The sequence below is a fragment of the Mus caroli genome, unplaced genomic scaffold, assembly GCF_978045245.1.
Source record: "Mus caroli unplaced genomic scaffold, Mus_caroli_1 scaffold_1, whole genome shotgun sequence".
In the NCBI taxonomy this organism is placed as follows: domain Eukaryota; kingdom Metazoa; phylum Chordata; class Mammalia; order Rodentia; family Muridae; genus Mus; species Mus caroli.
The window spans coordinates 103,905,480-103,917,046 of NW_028227256.1; the positions used below are offsets into that span (position 1 = coordinate 103,905,480).

An 11,567-nucleotide genomic window follows, 5' to 3' on the forward strand; every position below is an offset into this window, starting at 1 on the left:
GGCATGTATGTGGTGTGCGAACTAAAATCAGATGCATTTATTGACTTAAGAGAGAAGAGCTAAGTTGTAAGCTGTGCTTAGTCATCTTGGAACATCTTCTGGCTAGGCAGGTACGCTCACCAACAAATTACAGCTTAAAAAGTTGCTTGGTAACAGAAGCATTAGAAAAGGAGACTTGAATATTGCTGAGATGATAATAACATGTGTGAGTCACTTCTTTGTTCTGTGAACTGCCATCTTCAACCCACAGAAGGCAGCTATTCAAAGACATATTTGTTTGTTTGCATTTTAATATTTCTCATGTGATACCAAAAGCTTTGTTAAAGAAATATAGAATTCCACTTTGAGTTACTGTATATTCAACCTCTTCCCAATGAAGTCTTCAAAAGCCACAGTTTATTTATAAGTTCTAATCTATACCACAACTTGGTTGTAATCAACCATCTCTTCAAAAATGTTATTTTATGTTGACAACATCACATCAATTTTACATGGTTTGGGAGAATTTGTGTTTTAGGAAGTGATAGATTTGGTCTAGTCTTAAGGTCAGTGGTTCTCTAGAGATGAGTTGCAAATGTTCTGTTTTAAAACTACATCAGGGAAGATGCTATTTATGCTCCATCACAGAACTGCTGAGTGCACCCCAAGCAAAGCACTTTACCTTACCCATGACTTCCCACTACCAGCATCTCTCAGCTGAAATGCCTTGAGGCCACGTCACTATTTATGAACAGATAGAATCAATTTTATAAATACATTCTCATTTTAGCCATATTTGCTAATACAAAGATTACTAAAATAAAAATCTTTAATATTAAATATGCTTGACTGAAATAACTACAAATTATTTATACTCCCAAAATCAAAATAAATAAATTTTTGATGCTTATCACGTTGTGCCTGATAGCTGTAAGTCTTTCTGAGACTAAGCAAGAATGGAAGATTTTGTTCTCTTCTAAGGAAATAGGTCCTGAGCTCTGTCCATTCCTAGTACACATGGGAGTATTTCAAGAGCAATGAACGGGAAGTTGATATCTAATAATTTTGAAAGTCAATGTTTACGTGATCTGGGACCATCTGGGGGGGGGGGTCAGACTCCTTATATCTGCATAGTTTTAGATAGGTCTAACAGTTTCTGTAAGTCAGTGCCAGTGAGCTGAGAGAAGAGGCACTCCTCTTTAAAGTTTAGAAGCTAGGAGAGGTGGTTAAAAGATGAGCAGAAGAGTTAGAGAAGGCAGCAGGTTCTTCCTGCTCTGTCAACTTGCATTTGAAATAGATTAACAGAGTTGCTGAGCTGTCTTTTGGTTAAAGCACTGTGAGAACTTTCTCATCTCACACATCCCTGAAGGTCAGGCAGATATTCCAGATTCCCCACTTCTGTCTGCTCAGCTGTGGTGATGCAGTTTCTTAAACATTCCTCCAGAGATAGATTCTATTTATACATGTATGTACTGGTTATTATTTGTTCTTTGTAAAAACACAAACTGTGCCACACTCTATAAATGGACTGACACTTTTATCTACCTTGTCTAGAATTGTTAAGAATGAAAACCATTTGTTTTTCTTATAGTATTTTGGGTACAAACTTGCCACTGATTCCTATTCAACTTGAGATTGGATTTGAAATTTGGATAGCTCTATCTTAACTGTTAAATAGTCAATCTCTTCTATCTTTATTTACTAAGAGCCCTCTTAAGGTCCTGATGTTAAATTTTGTCATGGAATTATCTAGATTCTTAAGCTGAGCTGTTATGTGTTCTGTGGTAATGGAATCTGAATGATAAAAGTGTTGACTATTCCATGGCTCAAGGTCCCTCATGCTACCCACATCAGCTAGTAAGAAGAAAGTGGACTAATTAATTTAAGGTATCTTCATTTAATTTATATGTGAAGGCAGATGACTAATAATTATTATATTGGACAGCACAGATCTCTCACCAGGGCTGCCGATATAGTAAATTATATCAATATTAATATGTTTCTAATCTGTTCATCTTTGATGAAATCATTATTTCACATTGTAGTATTTAAATTTTTATTTGTGCTTGAGGCTTGGCTTAGTAGTAGAGAATTTATCTGTATTCAAGTGGTCTTGAGTTGTTCCCTGGTACTATAAGACATAAGCCATAAATCCACAAAGTTTTCTTGCTCTTAAAATTAAAAAAATAAACATGTGTAGAAATATATATGCACACAAAACCAGATTTAGCATAGGTGAATTTGCTTTGAAAATTCTCTCCATATTCCTCCTGAATAATTGACACTTTCTGTTGAAAAGATAATAAAATAATAAATAAATTGAAAAGATTATTATTTTATTGAAAATGTCTTTTGTAAAATCACAACATTTATAAGCTTACAAAGTGGAGAGATATCTCCTAAAGTCAAGTAAAGCAATGTAGTTGTTCATAGTAATCAGTTTAAACATGGTATGGTTTACTCTAGCTCACTTAACACAGACCATAGGTACATGTTAGATTAGAAGAAATTATGTTAATATATCCCTTCATTTTCCCCCAGAGAATGTTTATACAGAGAAACCAGATTTGTATGTGTGTATAGGAAAAAAGAAGAAGAAAAGAAAGAGAAATTAGAAATAATAGAGGTATACTACACCAACCCATGCATTCTTAGCAAGAACTCTGAGATGGGAAATAAAATAAATGCAAGAGAAACTGTTGTTTCCAGGCTTCATTTAGCTTAGTTATCTTCTTTGGAAGCATGGCAGAGACACCTCACTTAAGGGGAAGAGAATCTGCCAAAGAAGAGGATGCTGTTGGTCTTGCTGTGCTTGATGAAGAACAGGAATGGATGATCACAATAGAAATCTTCTGTAATCTGTAAAGATAAATTATGGGATTTTATCCCAGTGGCAGCAGCAGCTTCTGTTCCCTCTATTTACCTCCACAAAGGACTTGTGTAAAACTTTAGACACCACAAGACCTTGAGTGCTGTTCATGCCAGAGAAGTAAGCCTTCTGTGGATCAAAGGCATCGACCATCCCCATGTGTTTCAATGGAACTGAGAGGTCATACTTCTTTCTCTTCCACTTTGAACCGAGGCAAAGATAAATACAACTCGCTCATATGCATTATTCTCTGCTCTTGTCCACTCTAGTAACTTTTCAGCAGTGAGTTGTTCTTCAAGCTTTAAAAGTGGAAGAAAAAAGATTGCCATAATTAACTGAAAGACTGTAACTTACATGAACAATGAAATAAAGTGAAACCTTTAGCAATAAATAAGTACTGATTTTTTTGGTTTAGATATATTTATTTAGATAATTAAACTTAGATTTTATTTCCAATATTCAAAAAGCAGAATCATCATTTTGTACAAATAAACTGTATACATTATTGTTTATGCTCCTAGCCACCTATATTATTTTTATATTCTTTATATTTTCATGTACATAGTATTATATTTTATAGTTACCATATAGTGCTCTATGTTTTTTCTTTACCATTCAAAATATTTATAAACACTTTCTAGAGTGCTATATATTTCTTTCAACCAAGTTTTACTTGCTCCATATGAGTATCATCATGTTGATATTTAATATATTCATAACTCTGCTTAATTCCTGATTAGACAAATCTTCAGTGTGATTCAGGATGTGTGTAAAATACATAGATTACAGGGTGAGACACAATATCTCCCTTTAAACTTTTCATTATTGTCATGCTTAATTATTTTTCTTAGTGTTTTACATGCATTGATACATTAGGAAGAAATCAGGTAATTAAAGGAAGAAAAGGAGACACAAGCCTTACCTTCTTCAGACCATCGATTTCCACTGGCAGCAGGACAATCATACTTAGCTCTTTGCCTTTGTATGGTATTTCCACAATTTTGGTCTGCACATCCTCCAGAAACATGAAGTTAAATTTGTTTGTTTATTTCATAATCTGGACAGGTTTACCTGTATTCTGAAACAAATCAGCATGTCACACACATATCAAGGGAGACACAGGAAGCGACAGATAATATTGTGCAGATACAAAACACATTAGTATTCTTTAAACCGATAAACCTGATGTTTAGTGAAGTCCATCCAAAAGATTTTTTTAGTTATTCCTATTCACATAAAGTTATAAAAATAAAACACACGATATATTTTATTTTGGACTTTCCATGGTTTCACTTTTACTGAAATTAAACCATCCACACATCACCCTATGTCATTATGTAAATAAACTGCCAACAGTACCTTGTTCAGCCAAAACTTTTCTTCTGTGGTATGCTTTTCATCAAATTTGTGATTCCATTGTCCTTTGAAATACACTGCATTCACCAGAACCAGTATAGTGCTACTGTTCAGGCTCCCACTAGGAAATAAGTCTTTGATTTTTCCTTCAAGGGAAAGAACAAAGTGTCTATCATCAGTACAAGGAGCTTTCCTGAAGGATGCTTTACAAGAGTTCACCACTGATCACTCATCACTGTTCACCCAAGTCATTACAAGAAGTTGTTGATCTGTTCATAGGATATAGCCTTCCTCAATGTGCTTTGTGAGCTATCTGGAATGGACACATCAGTTCTTGTCATAGGAAAGGCTGTCAGTATTTCTGTCTGGGTGATAATGGTCAACTCTCAGTGAGTACTGAGACACACTGTTTGGATCTATGCTGTCAACTTACTCTTATCCTTCTTCTTCTAGCCTTCTACCCAAGGCTTGATATGGTATAGGTATATGGAGAGATCTCTGTGCTAGGTGGTAAAGACAATGTAATAAATTCTTTCCAAATGTCAGTGTAGAGGAAATGGTCTGAGATCCAGCTGTAGAGACAAGAAATGCCTTGCACTTCTGACTGGCAAAAGAGAAGGGGAATTTTTCTAACAATTATTCTTAGTTTCCCAGAATTGCCTGCAACTTAGATAAATTGATATGATATGAAAATTGTCTGAGTGAAGGCCTCAGATTGTCAGATACCAATAACTACAAATCTCCTGTTGTATTTAAACTGATTGGCTTTCTGCTAAATTATCCATATTTCCTCTTGGTTCACTTCATATACATGGAGACAATCCAATAATCTCTGGTGCTTCCTCCATGACGCTTTCACACAATACCATTTGTTTGGCTTTCCACCCAGGAATTAATCTTCTTTTGGCTTTCTTCTGCTGCATGTGCAAAATCAAGTGATTCCATGTTCACTTCTTAATACTTCTTAATGTCTTCCAAAAATGTCTTTGAGATGTGAAGGAACCAAAAAGAATTAAGGACAATTTTTAAACACTCAAATTTTATTAGTTGTGATGATACTATAATCTGACTGCTGATCATGATGGCAGCTGTTAGGCTATGAAGAAAAAGATTTTTTACTGAGGTAATAGGCAGGCAATATGAAAACATACTAAACTGAAGGCAACCTTACACTAATATAGCATCTGGCAGATGACAAGTGGAAAAGAGGGCCTGACTTGCAAATTTCATAGTAAAATCTCCTGAAAGAGCTGATTGGCTGATGAGCCATCCTACCACTAAGTTCAACCATTGTGATCTCCTCTGAGGGCATTCCTCAATGGAGGAAATGCTATATTATCTGCTACCTCCCCAGTTCTCTCCAGGATTTCCCCAGGCCTGCCCATTCCACAAGCATCCTATTTGCCATACATCTCCACTGTAATCTCTGTGATCCAGTCAGTGCTGATTCATTACTAAAGATTCATGGGAAGTTCTGGTGACCTACATTCTCTCATGGAAGTGTCCCTGAGCCTATGCTTCACACATAGGTCACTAGGCTCTTGGACAATTCACCCAGTTAGAATTTTGATTATGAAGCTGGTGCTCCTTAAGCAAGTGTTGCCTATGTGAATCGGCCTGGTGTTACTTTTATTTATGGCCATTTATATATGGAGGACGTAGGATGCAGACTAAAGGGATGCAGAGCCAGGCACAACTTACCTGGAAAAATGGGAAACCCTTTGCTCCATAGATACTGTTGGCAGCCTTTAGATCATAAGCATCATTGGATTTGTTTAACTGAGTCATAAGCTTTTGAAATTGTTCATGGAAATTTTCTTCAATGTCAAAAAAGGTTTTCAATGAATTACTCTGCTAATGCAATTACCAAACCCACAATATAAATAGTCAAACACTTGTAATCTCAAAGACAATTTTGAACATTTTCTGATAGCTGTAATGTATTATCTTAAATACTCCTACTTTACATTCAACCTCTTCTAGGAAATGCCTTTTTTTCCCTTTACATAATCTGGGTTGCTGACTTTTCATCTAAATATGTAGTGTTTTTAGGTTGCTTTGGATTATGTTCTTCAAAACTATAGATAAGATGTCATTTCTAACCATCACTAGTACATGATTGTGTTCTGTTTGCCTATTTAAAAGGTTATTATAGTCAGCCCTGATATCTATAACCTTTAATGGTATTGTTTAAGACAATTTGAATCTGATTTATGGTTCTTCTCTCATGGTGAATATTCTCTGCCTATAATATAGCATATGCCCATGATTAATCTAAGTACCAGGCTACATGTAAGTAAAATCAGTCTGAGTACAGTCTAGATAAAACAGAAAGGTTCAGAGGATTTAATGATCTCTTCAAAGACATGCTACAGAGTCAAATTGTGCATCTAAGTAACTCTGAATCAGAACACGTCTGTTTTCCTGCTAAGAAGGTAGAATGGTTAAAAACATATAGTTGTGATAACAGTCATTTTCCAAGATGTGCTTAATTCTCTTAATATGTGAATATGTGCTTATTTCTCTTAATCCAATTGTTGAATTAAGATACAATTGTTTTAGTCACATTATTGTGATAATGACAAATACTGCTATCTTGTAATACCGTCTAACATTTATTGTGGATTTTTACTTGTACAATTCAGACATTTTTGTGTTTATATATGATGAATCATATTCCTTTTTACTCCCACTTTAATAGAATCCCTCTCATTTCATCAGGGCAGAGCTTTGGTCATGGTTCCTACCTGTGAGGGGCACAACAAGAGTTGAATCTTGACTATCCTCCTCTCCATCCAATACTGACCTTCTTCTGTAGTTAATGAACATAATGACTATGAGAAAGAAGCATCACACTAACCCACATCCAAATCTCTTTTGTTTGGAAATTCCCCTCTAGACTGATTCCTTTAAATGTAAAGTGGCCACTTTAAATTATAGTGCTGTCAAAAATCTACAGTTCTTCTAGGCATGAGGTACCCTGCACTTACATGGCAGTGTGTAGATTTTTCCGTTGTCTTCTTGGTGGTTTCATTGAATTGAAGAAGAACCTGGGAGAGACATTAAGTACGACAAGAAAAGTTCACTTAAAGTTCTATCTAAATCCAAGGAAAAGAAGACAGAACAAACTCCTGAAAATAAAGGCAAAAAACTTAAAAATTTGGGAAAATATATACTCCCAACATTTGTATAAGTGTTTGTAAGAAACACTATAAACCTGATCTATCAGCAGTCACACAAATAGATGCCCATCCTCTCAGTGCTTAGGGAACACTTCAATTCTCATCATTCAGATCTGAGACAATCTATTTCTTGCATCAATAGTCTCTACCATTTAAGATAATTTCTTGTCGTTGAACACTTGAAGGCAATTATTCTAGCCTAGCCCCCAAGGGATATCAGGAATCACCTGGACCGTGTTTGGGAAGGGCGTGTCCCTCCCTTAGTTTCATGGGCACAGTCATGGCAATGCCTACTCAGCACCTTGTTCTTCTTCTCAGGCATCAAGCTTTATGCTCATTTGCTTATACACTGACAGAGTGCTAGGGAGACAAATTCAAGCTGGTCAACAAAACAAAGCTTAGACCTACCTTCTCAATTTGTTTTTCAGTGTTTCCTTTGGCTCCAAGCTGGAGCATTGCTAATGCTGTTATCAGGGAATAGAAAATGTTGTTGTCTGATTCTCTGAGCTGCCTGTACATCTCAAGTGTGAATTTATTAGTGGTTTCAGTAAACAAATGCATGGTGGCTTAGTGTGACCTTGAAGTCCTAGAACAGCATAAAGTCAGCACAAAGGTTAGAATGACTTCACTAAATAAAACATCACCCTGTAATTAACATTCTTATAGAAAATGACATACCTGTATCATCAGATTCTGGCAAATAAATTTATTATTATTAATTATTAATTATTATTATTTTTAAGTCTTCTGCAATGTATATCTCTTAACTAGAAGGTACAAGTTCAGTGTCTTTAAGACTTTGCAAACAGCTAATAGAGAATTCTCTTATCTTTACTTCTCATCAGCTGTGCTAGTTTTGGGTTGAAACATTTCAAATGAATTCCAAGATAAAGTATTCTGTAGCTTGAAAACAGCTAGATGTCAAAATCACCTCTCAACTTTTCCTTTTAGATTCTGTAGTTGCCAGACACAAATCCTACATGCTTGACAAGATACATAGTTTATCTGAAAATAATCAATTTAGATAAAAATCAAATTAACTGAAGGAGGCATTTAACTTTTCTTTGGTAGATCAAGAATAATAGAATCAGGCAAAATATCACATACACATGATGTAAAACAGTATTGTTATCCTCAAACATAGTTCATACTGCTCATCAATAGTAGCTGGAAGCACTTACTTGTGTTTCTGAAGGCAGAAGTGGGCAGGAAGGGTAAGAGTCTGTGTGTGGCTGATCGTGAGGTCTGGAATTTATACCTCTTACCATTGCTGTCTTGTCATTTCAGTAGTATTTAAAGTGAATCAACTTCAGATTTCACAACCAGATTAGTCTTTTTAGGTATGCAAATTTGTGAAAAAAGGCTGGCTTCACATCCTACCACTGTACTTCCTTTTGCCACAGGTCATATGATTGATAGCTTTTTAACCTTTGTTCGTTGCAGACTCATCTGAAATGCACATAGGCACTTTTTCAATAGCAATGATATTACTTTAGACGTTTAACCTGACAACACTATTTTTCTGCATGACACCCATGATTGCCTTAATTTAAACTGTCTAATGAACACCTAAGATACCAAACAACTAAGTAACTTATATGAAAAATTTCATTAGTTCTGTCAATTTCTCTATCAATTACTCTATGCAAAGAGAAAAATACTTCTAATTCTAATTCTAGTTCAAAGTGATTACCATGATTCTGGAGAATATTTGTTGTTTTTGTTTGCTTTCTTTCTTTCTTTCTTTCTTTCTTTCTTTCTTTCTTTCTTTCTTTCTTTCTTTCTTTCTCTCTTTCTTTCTTCCTTTTTTTACCTTTTTCATGATACTTGTCTCTTGCCACAGTTACTTCCTAAGTCTTCTGAAGCCTCTACTTTGGACTTTTCTGTTGTTTAAGAAATGTGAAAAAATTACTTATCTTTTTGAACTGACATTATAGTAAGGGGAGCAATTTAAACAAAAAGGTTCATTTGAATGACATCTTTCTATGAAAAGGAAGCAGAAAAGTGATCATTTTTGTCTGACATAAAAAGTTATCTGAGTTGTCCAGGCAAAATCTATTTCTTACTTTCCTGTTACTTCCTGAATGTCAGGTTGAAACACATGTAAGAGAGATTGGAACCAGCTTGTCTGCTCCTCTGAAAACACTGCAGTCTGAAGGCCTCTTAGGAATTCCAGTGCACACATGAAAACTGGTAAGGGAACACCCCCATCCACACAAACAACCACAGCAGCTGGGAATCTTGCAAAGTCTCAGAAACTTGAAACCCATCACCCCCAAACCCCCTGCCCCCTGAATTACACTCCCCTTCTGGCCTGTGCCTTTTGCCAGGGCTGATCACCAGCTTGTCTGCTCCTCTGAAGACACCACAGTATGAAGGCCTCCCAGGAGTTCTACTACATGCAAGGCAACTAGTAAGGGGCCCTCTTAAAAAGCCACAGCTGCTGGGAGCCCTTTGGAGCACAGTGGACTTGGAACCTATCACCCTTGCCCCCAAATACCTTCCCCTCCACACCTGGAATTTTACTCCTCTTTGGCCTGTGTCTTTTGCCAGGTCAGATCACCAACTTGTATGCTCCTCCAAAGGCACCACAGTCTGAAGGCCTCCCAGGAGGTTCTCTGCACACAGGGCTACTGACCCAACATTCTGAAAGCCTCCCTGGATAATAGCTACTCTCAGAGGAACAGCTTGACTGGTCCTCTGAAGACTGAAGAGTCTAAGGGTCTCCCAGAAAATCTGCTGCAGTAAGGGCAACAGATCAGCAGCTTGTCTGGCTCTCTGAAGACCCCACAGTTTAAAGGCCTCCCAGAAGAGTTGCTGCAGCCAGAGTAACAGTTCAGGAGTGTACATGCCCCTCTCAAGACCCCACAGTTGGAAGGCCCCACTGGAGGTCTGCTGCAGCTAGGGCCACAGGCCCACCAGGACATGTGTAACAAACCAGGGACATAAGAGACAGGCCCCAGAAAGAGATACCCAGACCAGCTAACACCAGATGTAGAGAGACAAGCACAAGACCATAAGCAACAGAAGCCAACATACTTTGGCACCATCAAAACCGAGTTCTCCCATCACAGCAAGCCCTAGATACAACAACACACCTGAAAATCAGGAAACTAACCTAAAATCATATCTCATGAGGATAATAGAGTTCTTTAAGGAGAATATAAACGACACACAGAAAGACATAAAGGAAAACACAGGTAAAGAGGCAGAGGCCCTTAAAGAGGAAATAAATCCTTTAAAGAAATGCAAGAAAACACAATCAAACATGGAAAGGAATTTAACAAATTTGTTCAAGACCTAAAAGTGGAAGTGGAAAGAATAAAGAAAATACAAATGGAGGCAATCCTTGACATGAAATACCTAAGAAAGAGCTCAGGAATTATAGATGTAAGCATCACCAATAGAATACAAAAGACAGAAGAGAGCATCTCAGGTGTAGAAGATATTGACATAAGCGTCAATGAAAATTCAAAACACAAAAAACTCCTGCCCAAAATCATTCAAGAAATCCAGGACATGATGAAAAGAGCAAATCTATGAATAATAGGAATAGAGGAGAGCAATGATTCCCAGCTCAAAGGACCGGAGAACGTCTTTAACAAAATCATAGAAGAAAACTTTCCCAAACTAAAGAAAGTGATGACCATAATTATACAAGGGCTATAGAACAACAAATAGATTGAACCAGAAAAGAAAAATCTTCTCTTCACATAATAATCAAAACAGTAAATGCACAGAACAAAAAGAATACTAAAAGCTGCAAGGAAAAATGTCCAAGTAACATGTAAAGGCAGACCTATCAGAAATACACCATATTTCTCAGCAGAAATATTAAAAGCCAGAAGAACCTGGACAGAGGTCATGCAGACCCTAAGAGAACACAATGCCAGCCCAGGCTACTATACCCAACAAAACTCTCAGTCAACATAAGTTGAGAAACCAAATTATTTCAGGAAAAAACTAAATTGACAAAAGAGAAATCAAGGAATCACTATTTGCCTATGATATAATAGTATATATGAGCAACCCCAAATTCTACCAGAGAACTTCTATGGTTGATAAGCAACTTCAGAAAACTGGCTGGATATAAAATTAATTCAAATAAATTAGAACCCTTCATTTATACAAATAACAAATGGTCTGAGAAAGAAATTAGGGAAACAAAACTCTTCACAATA

General features: G+C 36.4%; 1 pseudogene; it reads right to left on the bottom strand.

Annotated features, from left to right (window-relative positions):
• Window positions 1-2,739: 2,739 nt before the first annotated feature.
• On the bottom strand, window positions 2,740-7,947 carry LOC110302032 (serpin B4-like; annotated as a pseudogene).
• Window positions 7,948-11,567: the final 3,620 nt, after the last annotated feature.